This window comes from Sciurus vulgaris, assembly GCF_902686455.1.
Source record: "Sciurus vulgaris genome assembly, chromosome: 4".
Taxonomy (NCBI): Eukaryota; Metazoa; Chordata; class Mammalia; order Rodentia; family Sciuridae; genus Sciurus; species Sciurus vulgaris.
Genome location: NC_136464.1, coordinates 121,202,944 through 121,228,123, shown reverse-complemented (window position 1 = coordinate 121,228,123; position 25,180 = coordinate 121,202,944). Strand labels below are relative to the sequence as shown.

At 31.9% G+C, this 25,180-nt stretch overlaps 1 long non-coding RNA gene across 3 annotated transcripts in view; it reads left to right on the top strand.

Moving 5' to 3' along the window:
* Positions 1 to 25,180, top strand: part of LOC306658697 — a 284,777-nt gene that overhangs the window by 127,440 nt on the left and 132,157 nt on the right. For all 3 annotated transcript variants that reach the window (XR_013763125.1, XR_013763126.1, XR_013763127.1), the window contains exon 3: positions 24,227 to 24,324. This is a non-coding gene — a long non-coding RNA (uncharacterized lncRNA). The remainder of the gene's footprint in view (positions 1 to 24,226; positions 24,325 to 25,180) is intronic.

Genomic DNA, 25,180 nt, shown 5'->3' with positions numbered 1-25,180 from the left:
TCCCTCCTTTGCTCTAATTGTTTCCCCCTCTTTCATTTTCTCTCTCTTCTTCCACTGCAAATAATTTTAAAAGATAAATTTAGAAGAAAATAAATATAAGTAGGGAGCATGGCTAATGCATTTTTAAATTTTTTTTTTATTTTTACAGACTGCATTTTGATTCATTATACACAAATGGGGTACAACTTTTCATTTCTATGGTTGTGCTGAGGTAGGAAAAGGCATGAATTGATAAAAGGAGCAGTCCAACAGAAAGTTCCATTGAATCAAGTTAAATCAAGAAATATTCAAAACAAATTAATGATAAATGACATATAGAAACATATATTTATTACAAACTTAATGACACTGAATTTTTTGAGATGATTAAATTTCCTGAGAAATTACCTAATTAATTCAAGAAGAAATACAATATTCAGACTTTGTATGCAGTAAATATGACATTGTTAAGTTATTTTAAAGAATTGTATCTAAAAATGACATCATGAAAATTTTTGTAAACATTCAAGGTGGTGATCATTTCCATCTGATGTAATGTACATAATCTGTATACATGAAAGGATATTAATTAATGCAATTAGTTTTATGATCATATATTGCAAACTGCTGAGGTTTATAATACAATACATTAAGTAACATTATAGATTCATCTCATATATGAGCATTCAGACAAATGATATTAGGAAAAAACATTAGCAATCGAGTACAGGTTATATATATTAAAAGAATAGTTTGCTGTAACCAAATGATTTATTATAGGACAATTACAATTAGAATTGGTATAACTAACTACAGCAATAATTCAATGAAAATAATTCATGAAATCCATCTTGGTAAAGGTTTAAAATTAGTTTGTAAAATTCAACTTTTATTTCTCAAAATACTTATAAAGTGAGATGGAATTTTGTTATGATAGATAGTATCTGACTTTATCACATCAAAGTGTTTCTGTAAAAATCTGAAAATTGATTATGTAAGTAACAATAACACTTAAATATCTTTAAATGAACTTAAATATAAAGATTTATTTGTTTCTCAAAACTCAAAGTCCATAAAAACCTGATAAAATATTTGCCATTTGATTTTCAATTATTTTTATTATTGCTTTTCTTTATTGTGTATTAAAAGTTTTGATAACCTTCACTCTCACAAATGTAAAATCCAAATAAATTAAATACTAAGAAGCAACTTTTGAGATATTGTCATGGAGTTCATGCTAATGACAGTGTTTTTCTTTAATTGAAACATAATAATTGCACATATTTATGGGGTACAGAGTTCTTTTATTTTTAGTTATTTAACTAATTGTTTTTTGGTGGCACTAGAAATTGAACCCAGGGCCTTGAGTATGTCAGGCAAATACTCTACCCCAAATCCCCTGGCTTGATATCTCAGCATATATAAATGATGTATAATGATCAAATCAGGGTAATTAGCATTTTCATCACCTCACACACTTATTTCTTTGTGTTGGGAATATTCAAAATTCTTCTAGTTATCCTGCAATATAAAATAAATTATTGTTAACTATTTTCACACTACCCTGCTATAGAACACTAGAACCTATTCCTCTTACCTGTTTCTGTATCCAATGACCAACCTTTCTCTATCCCTACCCCTTCACCTATCTTTCCCATTCTCTGGTAACCATTACTCTACATTTTACAGGTTCATGATGTCAACTAACTAAGCTTCCACATATAAGTGAGAACATGCAGCATTTCCCTTTCTGTGCAAAAGTCTTTTTAAGGAATCAAAATAGTTTCTTTCATCATGACTCTTAACAAGAGCCATTATTGGCAATGTTTCTTGTAAGTTCAACATTTCCATGTGAACATGGTTTCCACGTGTTATGGTTTAGATGTGGTGTCTCCCAAAAGCTCACATGTGAGACAATGCAAGAAGGTTCAGAGGAGAAATGATTGGGTTCTAAGAGTCTTAACCCAAGCAGTGAATTAACTCCCTGAAAGGGATTAACTGAGTGGTAACTGAAGTGGTAGGGTGTTGCTGGAGGAGATGGGAATTGGGGCGTGGCTTTGGGTATATATTTGTATCTGACAAGTGGAGATTCTCTTTCTCTCTCTGCATCCTAATCATCATGTGAGCTGCTTTCCTCTGCCACACACTCCAACATGATGTTCAGTTTCACTTTGAGCCCAAAGGAATGGAACCTGCTATCCATTGACTGAGACCTCTGAAACTGTGAGCATCCAAATAAACTTTGCCTTTTCTATAATTGTGTGGTCAGGTCTTTTAGTCTCAGCAGTGAAAAGGCTAACTAAAATACCACAAGAATATGGGCCATAATTATTCGAATAATTCACCATTATAATTGTACATTTTGTCAGGCCAAAAAAATCATCCCCTTACTTATTTTATTTTATTTTTTTATTTTTTTATTTTTTGGTACCAGAGATTGAACCCAGGGTGTGTAAACACTGAGCCACATCTTCAGCCCTTTTTTTATGTTATATTTTGAAACAGAGTCTCACTGAGTTGCTCAGGGCCTTGCCAATTTGCTGAGGCTGGCTTTGAACCTGTGATCCTCCTGCCTCAGCCTCCCAAGCAGCTGGAATTAGAGGCATGCACCACTGAGTCCAGCATTGCCTTACTTTTTTTCTCATTGTTATCTGATAAAGCAATATACTACTGTATTATGCAAAGTCCTTTTACTGTGATAGCAAATATATATATAATATTTTAAATTAGTGACTAAATTCTTATTATTTAAAATTATTCTTTTAAATTTGAAGTGATAATAAAAGGAAGATTTTATCTATGTGTATAGTTTTTAAAAATAAGAAAAATTTAGACAAATTCAGGGTTGCACCTTGACTATTATTTCCACTTTAAGATTAAGATGTCAGAATTATAAAAAACATTCCTACATTAAACCATATATTAAAATTAATCACTTTCTTAGTAATGCTTGCCTGTGTCACTGTGATCAATGCCCATACACTGTACTGGTAATCCATCTGGGAACATAAGTAAATTGGCTGAAAACTATTGTACCTAAGAGGGCTCAGGAAGACAAAAACACATCATGAGGCTTAAATTATTTGTCCTAAGTGCTTATTTTCTCTACCCTACATTTTTGTGTGGTTAAACACAAACTCACAGCCACTTAACAAGCTAAATTCCTTGGCAACTTAAGTGTATTTGTTGCAATTCATCTCAATTCACACTACACAATGCTGCAAAAGAATGCCACATTTCACTGACTACTCCATAACATTAAATCGCTTAGAACAAGTGAGACTTAAGAAATTGTGTGGGGATTTCCTCTCATTGCCTTGGGAAGAATCAAATCCTTATTATAAATTGGAGCTAATAGTGGTCACAATGTAGTGTAGATCAAAATGGTTAGGACTGTGTTATATGACTCTTGAGTACAATATATTTTTATACATTGAGTCTGCAGTCTTAATATTTTATGAATACTTTATTTTATAAGTTGTAAGTTATGAGTTTTCAAAATCCATGAAAAGACCTTAGAGGTACATAATATTGAATGGTTCTTCATGAAAAACTGCATATTTGTGAATTCATCAACATAAAAAGTAAGCAGAAAATCCTGAAAGAAAATCTCAAAGTAGGCGATTGGGAAATGTGAGTAATGGTCCTATGACTCCTATTTATTAATTGGCTTTTCTGGGGTAAGTCGTTTTTTTCTTTGGGTCTTAGTTTTCTCATGTGTCAGTTAAGATGCTTGGATTAGAAAACCTCTAAACACCTCCAAGAGCTGAAATTCTGTGTTCTACTGTATGTGGTAAATTATCACATATTCATGGATAATTTCCCTACCCACTTAGTTCCAGGCTACTAAAACTTTTCGGTCTCAGAAGTTGAACCTCCAAAACATTCTATACAGAAAACCTCCTGTAATCATCTAAAGAAACAAAAAATCCTATAGCCAGTGTAAAATAAGTTTATCATTTTTTATATGGTCTGTATTTGTGCATTTGTCTTTGTTCCATATTAAAATAAGGGACTATTTATTATTTTTCTTAGTGAGTCTTCTTCTGAATCACACCTATCCCAAGGAACTAATAGTACCACATGTACTTGGAAGATAAAGTAAATGTTTAGCAAAAGGGCACTGGATAAAAGTAGGGACCTAGATTTTCTGCTCACATCATATTTGAATATTATTGTATCTAAGAGAGCTACTGCATCTTCCTCTTCACTTACTGGAATATCGGAATTTTGCTATTCTTCAGCATTCTCTGGAAATCCTAATCCCGAATAAATCTATTCTTAATCTTGTATTTATTAATGATGTTATATCCCAGCTTAAGATTTATTGTCTATTATTCTAACTCATAAATTCTCACCTCTCTCTTGGTCCAGGTTTCCGTTTCTATCATTCATCTTTAACAGAATGTTTGAGACTGAAAAATACTCCTTAAGTATTTTTCCTACTTGGAAAACATCTTTTAATTAGTTAGAAAATTTAAAATTAATTTTTTTTTAACCTGGGGAATTGCCAGTTCCTTCATATCCCTGTACTGTACTTTCAAGGGAGCATTGATCACCCTTCATTTCAATTGCATGCTGCTTTTCCTGCTACCCACTAGCCTATGAGATTCCAAAGGCAGAGGTTTTTGTCTTTCATCTTCACTTAACCTTACTCAGCTTCACATAGTCAGAGAACCCCATAGAGCACCCAAGATAAGAATGAATGGCTTGGCTGGGTGAAACAAACGAGAATGCTTGAATCATGGTTGATAACTTGGACAAGCTCACAATCTATTTTTGACGCCAGCTGAGATACAAATTACATAGTAATAGGAAAATTGCAGAGTAACTCCTAGATCTTATCTTTGAAAAAATTCTTCCCAGTAGGAAAAAATCTAAATATGAAGCCAAAAAAAGGTGATAGATATCTGAGAGAAAACGTGAAAGGGAATTAATTAATTGTGCCTATAACACTATTTCAGAGCATTTAAAACTGTCAAATTTACCGTAAACAAAAATTAAACACAATATATTAGCGTGAGTCAAAGTGACAGCATAGGAGCCCATAGGTAGAGGCTTGGAAAGAAACAAATCTAAAGGAACGGCATTCCTCTGAGTGACTATTGATATAGACATAAATTATAATCTCTTTTAAATTTGTGAAGCGTTAATTAAAATTCTGCCCTACGCAGCATTACATAGTGCATGTGTGTAAACATTAGTTCTAACACATTTTACTGCTCCTCATTAGTCACCTTCAAAATCAAATGGGTATTTTTATATGCTGAATAAACTATTCAACAGGCAGATTGAATATTTCTATGAATACGCTTTTCCCTTTGGGAGAATACATATGGTTTTTTCATTAACTGATTCTATCCTAATTTATGTTTTTTAAAATTATAATCTATATTGTCAAAATACTAAAGATAACTTTCTAATTACAAATTTGAGGTTTTTAATATATTTGATATCAATGAAGCTAATATATTTGGCTTCTCAAAACTAATTTTGACAATGATTCACCTACTTCTGTATTCTGTAAAATAATATCCAATTTATTTCTCCAAATTATTTCTTTTAATTGACAGATACATAGCAAATTTCTTAGTTTCCTAAAAAAAAAAAAAAAAAAAAAAAAAAAAAATCACGTATTTATGAGGAGTACTACACCAGAAAAAACCTGAAACATCAATGTTATAGCCCAATTTGTTGTTTATACCCAAAGGACCTAAAATCAGCAAACTAGAGTAACACAGCCACATCAATGTTTATATCAGCTCAGTTCACAATAGTTAGATTGTGGAACCAACCTAGATGCCCTTCAACAGATGAATGGATAAAGAAACTCTGGTATATATACACAATGGAATACCATTCAGCCATAAAGAATAATAATATTATGGCATTTGCAAAAAAAAAAAATGGATGGAATTGGACAATATCATGCTAAGTAAATAAGCCAAGCCCAAAAGACCAAAGGCCAAATGTTTTCCCTGATAAGTGGAAGATGATATATAATGGGGGTGGGGGTGGGGAATAGGGAATAATGGGGGAACTTTAGAATATGTAGAAGAAAATGAGAGGGAGGGGGGTATGAAAAATGGTGGAATGAGACAGACATCATTGCCTTATGTACATGTATGATTACATGAATGGTATGAAGCTACATTGTGTACAACCATATGTATACACAATGTACCCCATTTGTGTACAATGAATCAAAATGCAGTCTGTAAAAAACTAAAAGCTAAATAAAAATAATAAAAAACAGGATTTTTCTCCTAATTCAGTATACAGATGATAAAGCTGAAAATGATCTGAATGTGATAGATGAGGAAACAAGCCCAGAGTAGCTAACACTGGCAAAAAAAAAAAAAAAAAAAAAAAAAAAGGAATAAAAGCATGAGTCTTAGAATTAGAAAAGCAGAATTTCATTCTCAGTTTGGGGCTACTTTTGTGCATTTAAGTAATTTTTTTTATGTGATAACAATGTGTTTTTCAAAAAATTTCTTTAAAAATGCCCAAGAACCCTATAAAGTTGTAGCTTTAAATGTTCTGAACTCTCATCCACCTATGGGGTGGCAGAACAGAGGTGCTGAGACAGAGGAATGATTTGTGCTAAAATTGTCAGCCTGCAAGTCAAAGCAGTCCTCCCAGAATGTCCTTTATGCCTGGGCATTGAAGACTAGGGGCAGTTCATTGCATTTTAGCTCCAGAAACTCAGTAGGTCAACACCCATAGATGATTTTTTTCATGGAATGAATTATGATAAGAAATTTTCTTCTTAAAAAAGTCAGATGATTGATTATTAGGTGGCTACCAAATTGAAGCAAAGTGATTTATTGTGGAAACTTTTTAAACTGGGTAACTATGAAGCCTCATGAAATCTTTCTGAGATAAAATATACTTTTTATGTCCAAGTTCTGGAGGGTAAGAGCATGATCTCTGGAATCAAATGCATAATGGAGTCAGTATTTAATTTTCTTTTTGTAAAATGGGGGAATTATTGCTCCTAGCTCACTGTTGGAGGGAAGACTGGCTGACAAAACATATACAGAGTACCAACAGCTGTGCCTGTAACAGATTAATTATTTATCTATAAATTACATTAGCTGATAATAACATCAATAGTATGTCCAAAATAATCACTGATAGCTCATGCACTCATGAAAACCACTTCTTTTCAATACCACTTCTTTCCAATATGTTTTTCTTTTTTGTTTTTATGAAAATATTTTAATAACATAGTTTAAGGTGCAAAACTTTTTGCATTCAGATATGCTTTGGTTAAACATTTAGGGGTTTTTTGTTTGTTTGTTTGTTTTCTCTTTGACAGGTAAGTTATACTATTCTGTAGATCACAGCAATTATGCACTGTTATATGCTCACATGTCCAAAATGTAACCTAGGACCCCAAAACTCAGGATTTCTCTACTGGTGTTGCCTGGCAGACAATAGTAAACTGGCATCTTTCTGTCCTAGTCTGTCTATACCTGAATGTAGGTCCTTTAGCCTTACTGCAGATATTTCTCATAATAATGATATCATATAGATGTCATATGAGAATGAAAGCAAGCTAAAGGAAAATTTGTGTTCCTTAAAAACAGTACAGCTTAAATGTTTTGGTTTCAGGAACTTTTTATGTTCTTAAACATTCACTGATAATGTGCCTCAAATTTTGCTTATTTGGGTTTTATCTTAATATTTACTGAATTAGAAATTAAAACAAGAAATTTTTTTAAACATTTATTTTAATTTATTCACAAACAAGTTACTTACATTTAACAAAACTAACTTACTTTTATAAAAATAATCATATATTCAACACAAAAATCATGAAATGGCATAAATTTTGCAAATTTCTTTAATATGTGATTTCTTTAATATGTGATTTGATTCTGCATTACATCTACTGTAACATAATTATTTGGTTAAAATATATAAAGAATATATGACCTAATATAAATATAATTTTGGAAATGTAAAGAGAATTTAAAAGTCTTTCTGATAATTATTAATATTCTTCTTTGATACTATATTAATCACAAAAATGATAGTTACTTAAATATGAGATGCAATCCTAAATCCTAAATCACATTAATTTGCAGTATTCTGTCATTGATTTAATAATTGTATCTTTCCTTTTCAATATATTTTTTATTTACACATGATATATTTAGAAATATGTTGAAAAATAACTGTAGATACATTTAATACACAATTTTATAAAACAAAATTCTCACCTCTTCATATTCCATAGTTTATGCTAAAAAATTACTAGTATTGAGAAGATGTCAATCTCACATTGGGGGATACTATTTTTCCAAAATTCTAGTTTTTATATTCCTTGAAGTTGCTGGATCCTTCATTTATCTTGAGAAATATCTAACAAATAGTCATTTGCAAATAACCATAATTTATTAGTGTTCTTACAAGAGCACATGAATGTGGTAGCGGTTCTATTCTAAACTTTAAGTCACAAAAATACTTTCTACTGAGACAATAGATTGAAGTGGAGTATGTAGCAGAAGTCTTTTGTGTGTGTGTGCTTCTCATTTATTTCACAGAGTATATTAAAAAGGGGTCTGCCTTCAAAAAATTGAGATTTCTAAAAATAAATGTTTTTGCTACTTAAAAGCATTCTTAAGTGAAATTTGCCTTCCTTTTCTTCATATTTCTTCTCCTTATTGTTGGTGTGTGCTGGTGAAGAATACAGTGACTGCTTGTTACATTTGGGTTCACTACTTTAATTCATACAAAGGCATGGGCAATTTTACCCATCGTTGCTTTTACATCATCAGTGAAAAATCAACTCAGTATACGACAGGAAATTGTGTTTTGACATTATTATAAATATAATTTTAACCACAAAGACCCCTGAAAGTGTCTTGGGAACCCCTGAGTTTGAAGGAGCACATTTAGTGAACTGTTTTCATATAGCAAGATTTGAGTAGATTGCATATTTTCTAACACAATTACTTTTAAAAACAATATTTCAGAATTCCTATAGACAACATATAAAATGTTGCTAGATAACATCCAAATAAAAATAAGAAAGTGAGTTTGTTGCAGATTAAGTGGTTTATGAAAGGGCACAGAAAAGACTAAAGATAAAACTAAGATTTGTGTTTTCTGAGGAAGTCCAGGATCTCCTCTCACAAAGTGAGTACTCTTAATTTAAGCTTGTAAAATAGTATTTGCTAAGGCCCTGATTCTTTCTAAATTAATTCTAACTTCTGACATAAAAAAATCATTCATTTGGATTTTTTATATTGTCAAATTACATTTTCTGGAAATTTTAAAGAATTTAAATTAATAACATTTCAGACAACAATGTGAAGAAAATATGAGATAACTAAATAAGTGAAAACTACATAATTTCTTCTAAATAAAGTATTCCACCTTACATAAAATGCATTTGTAGTGGTACGATTTGGCATATAGGCATAATAAATGCCATTAGGTTAAATTTTCTTTTTACTGCCAAAAGTATTGCACATTATTAATCATTTATGGATATCTGTAAAAATACAATGCAGTCTTCTATTTAGACTTGTGTAAAAAATGTAAGGAGAAGTGAGGTTATCTAAATAAAAAAATACTCATTTGTTTAAAATAAACAATGTTGAAGGATTGCTAATTATCAAAGTTTTATAATTTTAAATCATACTGTGTTTTTGCAAGTATAACAATTAAAAAGTCATACATTAATATTGTTATTTTCCAAAAGCTTTTTATGTTTATCCTTCAAAAAATTAATTAAATCCTTATTGACATTAAAAGTTATGATAGTTGAAATATTTGCATAGGAAATAAAATCTGTGTGTGTGTGTGTGTGTGTGTGTGTGTGTGTGTGTATATATATATATATATATATACATATGTATAATTTCTTTATGGTCAAAGGACTGTGAGGCGACAAGATTAGTGACCTTCAAATATCGAGAACACTGGGCCAAAATTAGGCCTGAAATTTACATCTTTTAGAATTAACTTAAATGCACTACACTTTATTTTTAACCTGAGACTTTTTAGAACACATGTCTTTGACTGCTACACGGTCCTTATTTCCATGGCCCTCTATGCCTAGCAAAGGTCCTCTCACATAGTGTATGCTTAAGAAATGCCAGTCAAATTGAATTTTTAAATGTACATTTAGAATTTCCCATTTTCTTGGTAGAATAATATTCATATGACCTATGAAGGATAGAGAGTAAGATGAAGAATGGATCATTTAGACTTCATTTTCCAGAGCACATGGCCTTTTTAATATGCCAACATAATGGATACACTGGTGCAGGAAAGCTGGGAGATTTTTTTCTCCTGGGCCTGTTCCATATTTATCATCTATGTTGTCACTGGGTACACAAGGTCTATGCACTTTGTAAGAGGATTTCTGCCCAGAGAGCTATATTTTATTTTTCTGCTAAGATGATCAGTATAAAAATGACAAAGTGTTTGCAGCCAGAGTTTAAAAGTAGTTCCTGAAACTAGATCATGTTTTTCTCAGTCTTAATAGAGTCAACAGTGAAGCCGATTGTTTAATGCTTATTCTAGTTGTACAGAGATGAAAGCCCTAAAGATTCACTTGTTTTAAAATTAATAAACTGAGCATAGGGAAAGACAGTTTGCTGTCTGTATGAGTCAAAAGATGCATGAATGAACCACTGTCCAATATACAATTATATTTATACTGCATAATAAAGTGGTGTCACTGTGTTTGCTTCCAGAGACTTTGTCAATTAAGTTAATTGTAAACATCATGGTGAAATGACTTGATATCAGAATGCAGGATATTGCAAATGCACTGTCAATCTTGTTATCACTGGAAAAATATTGCCACTGAATATTGTAAATGTCCACTTACTCATCCAAGTATTAGGGGTTCAAACTAGGGGCTAATTTTTAGATGTTCCTAAATATTTAAATAACACACTGCAACCTATTCACATGTCCAGAGACAATTTGATCAACTATGAAATAAACAAAAAATTAATAAAGAGAAAATACTGACTTGATTGGACTAAAATTGAATGGCATTGAGCTCAACTGACTATCATATATATGAAGAAAGAGATTCAGATTTTGAGGGGAAGTTTTATTTGTTAAGTTTTGAATTATCTAATTCAATTTCATGCAAAAATTTATTTATTTTATGCTATATTTTTTATGTTAAAGAGATGCTTAAACAAGGCATGAAATTATAACAGATTAGGAGGTAAAATTGGAAGATCAAATACTGAAGGCTATTTCCAATTTCCTTTGACAATGAAATAACTAAGGTCTAAACTTTAGATATTTTATCATATATAATTTTAAAAATGCATTTTTTAAAACTTAAATGCTATCTTTCTTTTTTTAGTGAGGATTTTATCTCCAAAAATTGTGTTGGAAGTGTAGGTTGTATGATGTTGCTGCTAAATCAATCAACATTGTTATCCAAGTATTGCATTTGTGTTTTTTATGGAGAACATGAGAAAGCTTTATTTGACAAGATGCTGGAGATTAATTTTGTTTGGTGTTAAATTTTCTCTTAATGGCAAAATCTCTCATTTTATTCTAGGTACAAAGTATAATGATGTCTCATTTTTTATTGAGTTTTATTTTTAGAGATGTCTAAAGTTTAATATTTTACTTGTTACAATGAATATATGCTTTTTAAATATATTTTCTGCTATAAATGATTCTCCTTATAAGTTGAGATTGTCAACATTTCTGTTATGATGACAAAAACCAATCTATGATTATTGAGTACTTGTTATGTGCCAAACAATACACCAGATTATATATATAATAATATATATAAAATCATTATATATAAACTTACATATAAATTTATACACGTATTATATGTAGTGTATATTTTATATAAATACACAGAAAATATATATATATTAGATATATATAATCTTTGATAATCCTCACAATGACCTAAATATCATGTTCAAGTTTACAGTCACAGATCAATAAGTGAAAAAATGAAATTCAAGGCCAAGTCCTGATTCCAAAGCCCATGTGCATAATCATCAATCTATAAATTCTCTGTTAGTGCCAATTATTAACACAAACATGCACAAAAGATTCTCTCTGCATTTAATTGGAGTAAGTTTGCTCGTCCTGTACCCCCTCAGTGTTTCTCAAAATATAATTCTGTTGTCAATATGGATGAGGAGTTTTTAAGAAAGAATGTAGTAGTGAAATATTTATTCAATGATGAACAAGTCTTGTGATCTCTAATCTAGTATTAAAGCAAACTCGGTGTTTAAAAATGGTTACATTGGGATCTGCTGCAGATCTGAACATTAATCAATTTGCTTCCTAAGTTAAAAGGTTAAGCAATTTTCATTCTAAATTAAGGCAATAAGCAGCCTTTAGTTTATAGGACCAAAATATATCCTAGTAAGGTCATTCAGACCCTTTTCTTTATATAAGAGAAAAAAGTAAAGAATAATGAACTTGGATTATTGGAACTCTGTTTTAAACTATAATACCCTTCATTCAGCAAAATGTACTTAATAGCTGTCAAGAACTGGGCACAGTTCCAGAACCTGCAATTTAAAGTTATCTGTGGTCTCTCCTGCACTACATTTGAAGACCAGGAATAGAGAAGTAGACACACATCCAATGATATAAACATCTAATGATAAAAAAAAATACACGAATAAAATTAACCCAATGACATTTTATCATAAGTTGGGAGTTGTAAAGGAGAATTACAGGGCTGGGGGTTTGTTAGCAAAAAATATTTATGAGGAAGTAACATTTCAGTCAGACACACATAACTAAAATAAAGAAAGGAAGGAACGAGAAAAACATTAAAAAGGTCTACCATGCTGAATTGTACATAAAGAATAGAAAGTTATTTGAGGTAAAATCAGTGACATAGTTTGGCAAATTTAAGAGATTTAAAATTTCCGTGAGGGGGAAGATATTCAGTTAGACTATGTCATAGACCATAGCAGAAATTTAATACAATGTTTTTAATATGAATACTGTTCAAAGCAGGAATAACTAGGTAAAAAATCATGAAATATTCACATAAATGATCTGCTAACTTTATAGGAGGAGACTATGTTTTCTTTTATTTATGATGATCTGATATAAACACCTGTGAACAAGCTCATGTACCTTATCACGTCTAGTATAATAAAAACTGGATAATTCAGCATATTCTTTTATAATAACTTTATTAGACTAAATTGTCAATATTATTGCTATTCTTACATTACAAAAGAATGTACACAAGCAAGGAATGGTGGCTCCTGCCTGAAATCACAACTCAGAAAGCTGACGCAGGAGGATCACAAGTTCCGGGTCAGCTTCAGCAAATTAGCAAGGCCTTAAGCAACTTATTGGGAATGTGGCTCAGTGGTAAAGCAATGTGGGATTCAATCCCCAGTACCAGGAAGGAAGGAAGGAAGGAAGGAAGGAAGGAAGGAAGGAAGGAAGGAAGGAAGGAAGGAAGGAAGGAAGGAAGGAAGGAAGGAAGGAACTGAAGTCAAATTGTACAAACAGTATATATAGAATAATTGAGTAAAAATATTCAATGTAATTTTCCTTAATTTTATATTTTGATTTCTATCTTTTATCAAGTCAAAGTCATGTTATATCACATTTATTCTGAAAGATCTACAGTAAATTCTCACTGCAAATTAAAATGTAATTTAAAATGTTTATCTAGCCTACACAGATTTGTTTGAACTGATTTCCATCCACTTCCATTTGATAGTCTACACACACTGGTGGGCTTTCTCCCTTGAACATAATGGTCTCTCTTCTCTTCTGCTCCTTGGAACATTCCATTCATTCTCCTGTAGACCGTTTCTTCTGAATTTATCATGACTGCTTATAATAATGATTTGGGTCTCAGGTTAAATTTCACTTAGCTGTAATGACTTAAACCATCCTAGGTAGAGGAGACACCGAACACCTTCCAGACAAATAATTTTAGTTCTGTTTTTATTCAATGGTGATTTTCAAATTCATAGCACCAAAAAATTGTAATTACTTTATTTACTTGAGTTCAAAATTACATCTTATTCTATGAAAATTTTGAACACCATAAGGATGGAAATAATACCTCTTGATTAGCATTGTTATAAGAAATTGTAATAATGCTTGAACATCACATATTCTCAATAGATAGTGACTTTGGAGAAACAGACACATATTGCAGTGTTTTAGACCCTGAAAGAATAGCCTTTAATATCTGCTTCCATTAGAGATGCTCTGAGATGAGGCACACAAAAACTTTATTGCATTTGTTATAGAAATGTTTTCAAGGACTTTTCAATAAATACTCTGGTCTTTATAAAACAGCATTAAGGAAGATTATATTCCTTGTAGATACTTTCATTTTACTTTTTATAAATAGTATTTTAAAGTATTTTTTTCTTTTCTTGGACTTCTAAGGGCATCAAACGTGACATTACTCCAGGGATGTTTGGAGTCTTGAAGATCATTTACCTACATAACGTGTTTCTGTATTAATTCTTCCTCATTCAATTTCCATTATCTAACTTTAAAGCCAAACTTATAAATATTACATACTTAAAATATTATAAAATCCTTTTAACGTTTGCAAAACAAAAAGTATTGTGGGAACAAATATTTCTTTATATTTAATAACCATTTCAAAAATTTTAGAACTATAAAATAATACTATTGTAGCTGACCCAAATAACATGTTGATTACTTTTGCTTGAGAAGTACTCTTCTGTTTCCACATACCTTTTCATTAATATTTTACCCAGAGAGAGACAGTGTCTATTTTATAGTCAAGAAAATCAAGAAAAATATAGGTTAAGTTAATGGCCCTCACACAAATAACTCAATGAATGATAAAAATTACTCAAGTTCTTTGCTTATATATTCAATTTAGTTTCATTCAACTCTTTTCTACAGCCATCAGTGGGATATCAACTTGTACATTCTACTAAGGACTAATGACATCTGCAGGACATCTGTTCACTCTTCAAGGGTAAAAATACTGATATTATCAAGAGTCACAATATCATGCACTAGTTATCTTTGTCTTTTTCTTTCAAAGGAAGCAAATGACCTCTAGCATAAACTAAACATAATTCTATTTAAGAATTCTTTTTCTAAGGCTAAACCCTTTACTGTGGTACTATGCATGAAGTGTGGATTATTTTGTTGTTGTTTTTGTTCAGTACTTATCACCAGACACCTGTCTCAAAGCCTGAGGGAGCATTAGCTCACACAGACTCCATGAGCCATCTGTTAGTGACATTCTCAGATGGCATGGGTCGACTTCCCTGGGAGTTCCATAGGAGTCTTCTATGACCCACTCCTCCAGGCCTAGCAGATAACATTGGTAGGATTTCAGAGCAGACCACTTCTTAAGATGCAAATGACAAATTAAGTGTGAAGTTGATGATTGGCATACAAAACACGTGAGGAAATAAAGCAACTTTAATATTTTAACGTGACAAAATTAGCTGTGGAGTTTCTATGTTTTAGTGAAAATCAATTGCTCCTTCAGATGACAATTTCAGTTATCTTGATGCACTCAATGCATCAAGTTAGAACTTCTCACTTCACCTCTTGAGAAAGAAACTCTGTCTCATCTTAAATGCATGATGTAAATGCCAAATGGTCTTAAGAAGCAGAAGGTTATTCAGAGTAACCTGATAGTGAACTCCATTTACTACTGACATCCCCACCGTTTATAGAAATATTCCCAAAATAGTCCATTTTGATCATAGGAAACAAATTCTAAAAATGTGTTCCCACTTTAATTAAGAAACTCAATTCTCCATGAATCTGAGCTTTCAATTCTTAGTAAATGAATTGATACTCTATTTTTCCTGAAAATGGATATTCATTGATCTCACTTGACTATACATATTTAAACTTTTACTGTTAAATCTCAATGCCCTCAAGCAAATGGTCTGAAAGGTGGTACAAACCCTAAAGATGCTCTGGAGAAACTCGTTAAAGGATATCAATTAATATGAATTACCAGATTTTTATTGTTTGATATGTCACTGCTTATATAGTCCGTACTAATGAATTGTTAATAGTACAGGACCCTATTGTGTCTATACTGACTTAAAGAAAAGTATTAAGATCTGCAAAAATATCATAGGTACTGTATTTTCTGTAGCCTGGATTTTGATTATATCTATTTCTAATTACTCTTCTTCACTAGGAGTTATAAGGTGATACGTAGGTTTGTTCTTTATTTGATATTAAATATTATGGGACAATGAACTGATATAATCTTGTTTATGGGACCAACTACCATAGTATCTCTAGCAGGGTGGAGAGTTCAAAATAAAAACTGAAAATACCTCCTTTAAAATCAGTTAACATAGGTACATCTCAAAGCATCTTGAAGAGTTCCAATGTGAAAAAAATGTTTATACTTCACTTACTGCTATGGAAAGAGCTAAAGAAATTCATCTTAGTAATCCAGAATAAATACGGGTACCAGAATGGGTAGATCTAGCACCTTTCTGATTAAAATATTGTGTCAGTCAAGGAGAACTGTGGTCAGAACAGAGCAATTATGTCTGATTAGCACTGATTTTATATTCTGAGAATAAATTGATTTTTGGTAGAATGTAAGGAATGGAAAACTTGTTGAATAATTACCTTACCTATGATACTATCTAAATAGAATTTTGTGTATTATGTTTTTCTGACAATTTATTCCAGTATGTTTTGCACAATTTTAACAACATTGTGATAGAATGATATGAATCTATTGTCCATTTAAAAATATTCTTAGAAAAACATGTTAAATCTATTACAGAAATATTCAGTTACACTAAATAATTTTGTCCCTTGAAATGTTGTGTTTCTTTGGTAGGCAGAAGCATTTTTAGTAGATACTCATAATACATACAGCTGTATGGCTGTTAAAAATTAAGGAATACAGATTTTTGGCAAGCTTTTGAAGCTCATAACCTGTCTTTCTAATAAAATGTCATTGTAGAAGCTCAAAAAGAAGCTAAAGTCACACAACATAGAAGTGATATTTGACCGTCTACAATGTTAATGATCTTTGGAATTAATAAAATATAAAAAATATTTTGGAATCTGAAGAATCCAAATAACTATATGAGAGTGTAATGAATAATAGGATAGAGAATTAATGCAACAAAGAGAGAATGAGAGAGAAAAACTTACCTAATTCCTAATGATATACAATCCAATGCTACCCTGTCAAACAATGAATTGCACCCTATTTTCTTGTCCTGAAATTTGTATTTTCACTTAAGTGATCCTTCAGAGATGAGAAAAAGCATATTAAGAAATAATGTTGATAGAATGATGACTACAGAATTTTCAGAAATAAAATGCATAAATAAATTCATGTAAATTACAAGTAAACAAACCATGGATTTATAAAATTGTAGAAATGTAATCCATGTAAGTTTCTTTAGGATATTTAATAGGAAAAAGTTAAAACTTTGCATACAAAGAAGTCCTCAGTGTTGCAGCTTGGCCTTTCTTCCCAACAGGGGTCACTTTCTCCATGAGCTACCTGTCTTATGGAAAGGCACACTAGGCTACCTCTGCCACAGCATAGCATCTGCGCACACTGCTTGCTCAGAGCTATTTAATGTAGAACGAGGAAAAGAAAACCGGTGATCAGAACTCAATTCCACATAAAGTATCTTTCTTTGCTGTGTTTACAATTTCATTCCTGCATTCTGATAATGCAGTGGCTCACTTCCTTTCAAATGAAAGCTTTAAAGTAAGAATTTAGACTAGTATGTGAGAATGAAACATTTCAAACCCTATCATGCTAATTGAGCTCTACACTCAACTTGTAGTCCTCATTGTGTATTTTTAATTTTATACAAAACTTGGCCATGCAAAATTATGTAAGTATGTTGACTTAGAAGCTAACTTGAGGCTTGTGTACAAATTTGGCCCAGAAGGTTTTTTGAGATACAATATGGCTGTTGGGTAAAACATGACAGGTAATCTCTCAAGACGTGACTGAAGTGGGATTTGTAGTTCTATAATTCTGCAGGGAAAGTAATGTAACAGCTGCAAAATAACGTGATTCTTAAATGGCATTTTTTTTTTACAAGTGGTAAGGATTTTTAATTGATGTATTTAGCAGGTATTAAACAGCTCTCTACACTCTTGTCCAGTGGGAAGTGCTTGTCATGTGCCCCATGCTGTTATCCCATATGGCAGAACTGCCCACATTCAAAACCTTTTCCATTCAAATCTGATCAAAATTCCTGACTACTTTAGACTTGCATTTGGGAGTGTTGTAAAGAAATGTGAGCAAAATATTGTACCTGAATTAAGTCACCCAACCCCTGCTCCTTTTCTCTAGTTTAAGTAAGCATGTAGGTATGTTCTGTTTCAAAGTCACAAAAATATGCATGCTTACTAATGTCCTAATGTCCCTTTATGTGTTCATTAAGATCAAATCCATTTTTTAAAGTTTTAAGCTCTTAAAATTTTAGTTCTCTTAAATTGATAAACAATATATGTTTACCTTGTGAAACATAAAGTTTTGAGTATGTATACATTGTACTATGACTAAATCTAGCTAACCAGCACATTTATTCTCTGATGTTATTCAAAAGTCCTTGAAGCATAAAAAGACAATTCACAAATGTTATGAAAATGTTATGAGCGATTCAATATTCCTCCCTTACTTTCAGGAATCATTCTTAAATTATATATGCGAGAACAGTTTATAAATACCAAAGTTTGATGCAATACAAAATACAGTTGGTAGTAGTACTTTTATATCAATTATGATGAATTGCCCGAACAAGAACTGACACAGTATCAGGGAGATGTGATAGAAAGAGAACCTAGAATTTGAACACAGATTATCTGAGTTCAAATCCTTGACCTGAAGCTTAAGAGTGCAGTGTTTCGCTTAACCTCTCTAAACTTCAGGATTCTCTTTAGGAAAGTAAGGATAATGGTGTTAATGAAAGGAACCTTGCTATTCAAAGAAAATTAAATAAATACCTTGAATAAACATCTTCTAAAATCTAGCATAGTTCATTTTGGTTACTTAATAAGTATTCCATGAATAAAGAGTTTGAAAATTCTACATTAGGGTACAAATGTTAGTTGCTGCTATGATAGAGCAGCAGAAATTAAAATTATCTTAAGATAAATGCACAGCAATAAAAATAAACAAATAAAACCTTCTTTCTGTTCCAAGTTATAAGAACAGATAAAAACTTAAACCTTCTTTGAACTGGTAATATGGCATATTTTTATGAACTTTGCCACTTACCTGAACTAAGAAGTTAAAATAGAGTTTTGTCAGATTTAGAGAAAAGCATTTTTTCTTTCTAAAAGTTTCGCCTATGTGTGTGAAAGGAAGCAGATGGTAGAGCAGAGGGATGAGATAGTAGACATATATTATCAAATGCTTAGTACATAAATCAATAGTCTTTTAAAATACAAACCTAACTTAAGAACGACTGGATGAGATGTTGTATAAGTTATGCCATTTCCAGTGTGAACTATGTTGTTAATAGAATAATCAGGTCAGTGTTGTTTTGCAAAAACTATAACAGATAAATTATTTGCAATATATACATTGTGGATATACTACCCAGATGGTTAATATTGTGTGGAAGTTAATGAGATTCTGATATAGAGGATTATGTATTTTCACCAATTTATCTTCATTTTGAGGACTCAGAAATCTTCACCAAACGTATAAGGGAAAACTGCCTGTCACTGCTGAATTTCACCCGTGCTTGACATTATAACATCTTGCCACTAGAGCTCATTGTTGCTCTTTCCATAGATTTCAAGGTTCAATTTCTTTTCTTTCTCTTTCTTCCTTTCTTTCTTCAATGTGTTAGCTGCCCATAGTTGTCTTTGAAAAAAAGCACATTTAAAAAATATACTGATATTTAAAAATAAGTACATCCTTTATCTAGAATTTTTTTTTAAGAGTGTGATGGGCTGTCTGAGCTATGTGGATCTGTAGTAAAATAGTACCTTATAGAAATTTTCACATATATAAGCATGGCAAATAAAAGTCCCTTTATTGTACATGTTATGCCATTTTTATCAAATAAGTGAAATACTTATTTGAAAATATTCTCTAAGCTTGGTCCATTTAATAAAAATATGTAAGGAACTTGTCATGTATAATTTGGACTGCTTGAAAATCATTTGCATTGTAATTTCTAAAAGCAAAACAAAAGAAACAAAAACCAATAATACTTTCAATAATCATCACATAAAATTAGAATGTCTTATTTCTAAAAACTATTTCATAGACCAATAGCACTTTAGGAAGCTTTTAATTCATCATTTTACATAGGAAAAGACTTATGTCTTGACCTCCCTGACATAGATACATTTCAAATTGAGACTCTGTTTCCTTTAAGTTGTATTTGGAAACAAATAAAAATATTTAGAACTACATGAGAAAAAGATTTATAAAGAGGTAATCATAAATGACTTCCACTTTCTATTTCATCCTTGCTTCCCCACACAGGTCAACTCAAGTGCCTTCTCTTGATGCTTTTCCTTATCACCAAAGCTGTTTGCTAAAAAGTGCATGTATGTTGCGCACACAAACACACATTTCAAGCTTTGCTCACAATGCATGTAGTAATTGCACACTTCGTAATAAAGGAGTACACTCTAAACTGGCTCTTCCAGGGGTTTTCTCCCATGCCACTGCAAACACCAGCCTCTTCCCCAAGTCAGTATGCTCCCATGTCTAATTGAGGATTCTGCTTCTCTAACAGTCAAAGCAAAACCTTTCTTTCATTAATTCTTTCTACCTTCTGCATCCCTGGTTTTAAAATCGGAGCATTTTTACAAAATGAGCATTCTTTTATAAATCCTCAGCTCTCAGGATAGTTAAATTGCTTGTGTACTCCTATAATATGCCAGACTATAAAAAGGAATTGGACTGAGAATTTAGGTTCATATTTCAATAACTGGTATAGGTAACTTTCCTATTTTTTGCCTAGTTAATTTTATATGCTGAGAGAGTTTCCAGAGACACAGGCAAAGTACAGGCTCAGAAAGAAGATGGACAATGTAATTTGAATGAGAAAGATGTACAGTGATACTTTTCCTTTCAAATTACCTGACAATTCAAGAGACATGGGTTATATATTAAGGAAAGAATGTAGTCCAAGACAGCATATGCCTGCCTGCCCGGGACTGTCTTAGATAAATGGACAGCTTTCTATACTATGGAAGTTAGATATTATATTCAAGATAAAGGGTTTGACTGACAGCTCAGGATCCAAGAAATACCTGGCATATCAATATCTTCATGCAAATAAGTATAGCCATTCCAAAGTCATTAGTTGAACTTTGGGCTGGGGGTGGGCTTTTGTAACTTAAATCAGTAGAGCTTAACATTTCTACAAAAATCCATGTCAGAGAAGCTACACATTGAGAAAAATATAAACCAAACTTGAAAAACCTGTCAGTGAAAATCATTTAAATATTTCTTTCCTGTGAATTGTCTTATGAAACACAAAATCTTCCTTATCTTTTACCTTGTAACAGATACAAAAGTATTGCATTGTAATGGGACTGATATTTACGTGACAAATAGAAAAAAAATGATTGTTTATCAAATTAAAAAGTGGATGGTAGTATTCTAATTTTTCTTTTCATTTTTCCTCTAATTTGTCTTTTACACTTTTGCTTATGTTTAAACAATAATATACATTATTCAATAATCATATACATAAAATTAGTAACCAGTATTATAAAAGTAACATTTAAATTAGCCTCTACTATAGGAACACCCTAGCCTTTAAGGTTTTTCATTTTTTCATTATGCTCTCTTCTTTTAAAGTCCAATCCTCACTCCACTGAAGTTGTAGTCAATACTTCTTAGTCTTAAACCTTTCAACTTTTTAGAATTCCATCAATTTTGTTTGTGCTTTGAAGTACATTGAACACATAAAGTGATCAGTTACCAACATCAAAGCAGACAATCTGGTGTGAACATTGTGATAGTCTACCCGTCTTTACATTCTAGGACTTGTTTTGGGGCCTTGCAACTAGAAACTGCTAGTTTCATTGGAATAATTCTTCATAAAGGAGATTGGGATCTATGTAAATACAGAGTACACACTTATGCAAGCAGCCATTAACCTTTAAGCCTAACCCACCTTCTCCTGAGCACAATCATTTACTTGATTTTATCAAGTTAACATCAACTGAACCATTATTTTGCAGGCTTTGTGTAAATATTCACTTATAGGAGTATTTATTTGGCTTTTAAAATATTTGATCTTTCACCTGCAGGTTATTTTTCTCCAGTTTAGTAATGAAAAATGAATACTCTTATACAGCAAATTTGCACAAAAAATGTGTGGTACCCCACTTTTCTTATATAGAGGACACTAATTTCCCTACATGTTGCATAGAATCATTTCAAATGTCTAGGTAAATTAGACCCAAAGTACTGTAATTTGAAATATGGTAATGAAATTCTAAATAAATTCTACCTATGAATTCTTCTTTGATTTTATACGTGGCAATAGGATTCATGTTTCTGTATATGAGTGTGTTTGTGTTTGATGAAGAGTTGTGCAATTATGTACTAATCCATGAAAAAAAAAAAATAGACTCTATACTGATAAGCATATTAGGTAGCAATCTCTATTCCTTGTCTTTAAAAAGTAGAAGAATGTATTGTACAATATATTTTCAAATAGTTCTATATGGAATATTTATCTTTGTGCTTTATTTGCAGTCATTTATTTTTCCCACCTCAAGTCACTTTCCAGAAAAAAATTCAACCAATTCCAAGTTATCACACTTCACTGACATGCTGAAATCTCCAAACCAAATGAACAAATGTAATTATATATCCAAGTGATGTTTAGAGTCCTTGAATAAAGTTTTAAAAATAATCTCACGTGTATCTAAAGCTATTTCAGACTTCTTCAAAAATATGTTGAATATTTTCTTCCTTGTAATTTCTCCTCAAACAATTGAATTGTTTATTCAATTTACATGAGTTGGTCAGAAACTCTAGTAATGAATTTACTCTCGCATTCTTACCTCTCAATAACCAATCTTTAAAGATCATTTTATGATCTTTTTTTTTTTCATCCTGCTAACCATTTTCTAGCATGAACTCCCAATTTTTTTGCCTATGGTTTACTGCAACAGTCTAAATTGTCCTGTCTTGAAAACTACCAGACATGAACAGGCATTTCAATGAAGAGGAAACCAGATGGCAAATAAGCACATGAAAAGATGTTAGACATTATCTAGCATCAGGAGATGTAAAATCCACCATGACATGTCACTAAACACCTATCAAAATGGCTAAATGAGATGTTGTGTAAACAATGAATACTGGCAAGGATGCAGAAAAATTGGACCACTCATGCATTACTGATAGGTATGTAAAATAGTACAGTAATTTTAAGAAAGAATTTTGGTGGTTTGTTAAAAAAATCTATGCAACTAATACATGGTTCAAAAATTGCACTCCTGGGCATTTGTCTAATGAAAAATAAAACCTAGTAGGAGGTATGCCTTTACGGGTTCTATTCAGAATAGCTAAAATCTAGATTCTTTTTAATGGGAAAATGGTTAAAAAGACTATGGTACATCCATACCATGGAATACTATCTCTCACACACAAAAAAACTCTTGATACATATAATATCTGGATAAATCTCCAGAGAACAATGACAAGGGAGAAAGGCCAACCCCAAAAGTTTGCATACTTTGTTAATTTATTTATATAAAATGGTTGAAATGACAAAGGAACAGAAATTGAAATCAGTGATTGTCAAAGATTAATAACTTTGCAGGACACAGAAAAATGTGAAGTAGGAAGTTGCTGTGACTATAAAATGGGATTCTTGTGGCCATGAAATTGTTTTGTATCTTAACTGTTTGGTAGATGAACGAATATATACATGTGATATAATTGCATAAAACCAATTATGCACACATAAATGAATGCAAGTACAGTTGAAGAAATCTGAACACTATTGGTATGAGAAAAGAGAGATGATTGCAGTAAGAGACTATTGTAATTTGATTATGAGGTGTCCCCCCAAATTCCTATTAGTGCAGAATTAATTCAGAGGCGAAATACCTGGATTGTGAGAGCTATAATATAATTAGTCCACCCTAGTTTAAATAGACTGGGGGATAACTGTAGGCAGGTGGAGGCATGACTGGAGGAAGTAGGCCACTGTGGCTGTGCAGTGGAAGGGTTATTCTTCCTGTGACCCCTTCTCTTTCTTTCTCTCTCTGCTTTCTGATCCTACCATGAGCTCAGCAGCTTTTCTCTGCTGGACCATTTCCCCCTGATGTGCTGCCTCATCTTGGACCCAAAGCAATGAAGTCATCCTTCTATGGACTGAGACTTCTAAAATGGTAAGCCCTGAATAAACTGTCCTCTTTTCAGTTGTTTCTGTTGGGTATTTTGGACATAGTGACAAAAAGCAGGGAGAGAAATAGAAGTCAACTCTGCTCAAACAAAGGCAGAGAAAAATCTAAGTGCTGGGGTAAGCCAGTGGAAAAGTACTAGAAGAAGTTGGTGGGGAGGGTGATCAATTTAATCAGACCATTCTTGTTTGCTAATTAACACTTTTCAAATTTGGGATCTTACCCTTTCACAGAGCTTGGGAAACAGGAGCTCTCAATCTTTTATGATTGCATTTCAAAGACCCCAATATCCTCCAGAAAGTCAGTCCTGTGATATAGAAGAGTCACATCTCAAAATGTCAGAGAAATAATTTGACTCCAAGTTTTCTAAAGCAAATACTCTAAGAAAAGTGGGTGAGGTGCTCAGAGTCAGGAAGAAGCATATCTAAAGCTTAGTCACACGAAGGGGAATGTGAGGGCTCTCTTGGTCACTTCCAGTGCTTTCTTCTAGCAGCAGGTTTGCCTTCCTCATCCTACAACTTCATTCTGTCTTAGGAGAAACACCTGATAGAAGTTTTTCTGAATCCATCATACATACCTTCTCCCCAGATGCTTTGGTTATAAGCACTAATAATAACACTTATAATGTTGATCTCCTGTTTTGTAGTTTTCTGGTTACATTGCTTTCTACTGAATCGTTACTATAGTATTCTTAACATATAGCCAGTACTTGTATGCGATTTGTTCTTCCATTCAGCCAATTCCATCAGACATCTAAAATACGCCAGATACTTAAGAATCCTCATCTTCATGTTTTTATTTTTTCCTCCAGAGCCTCTCTCATTGTACTTATAAAATTTACATT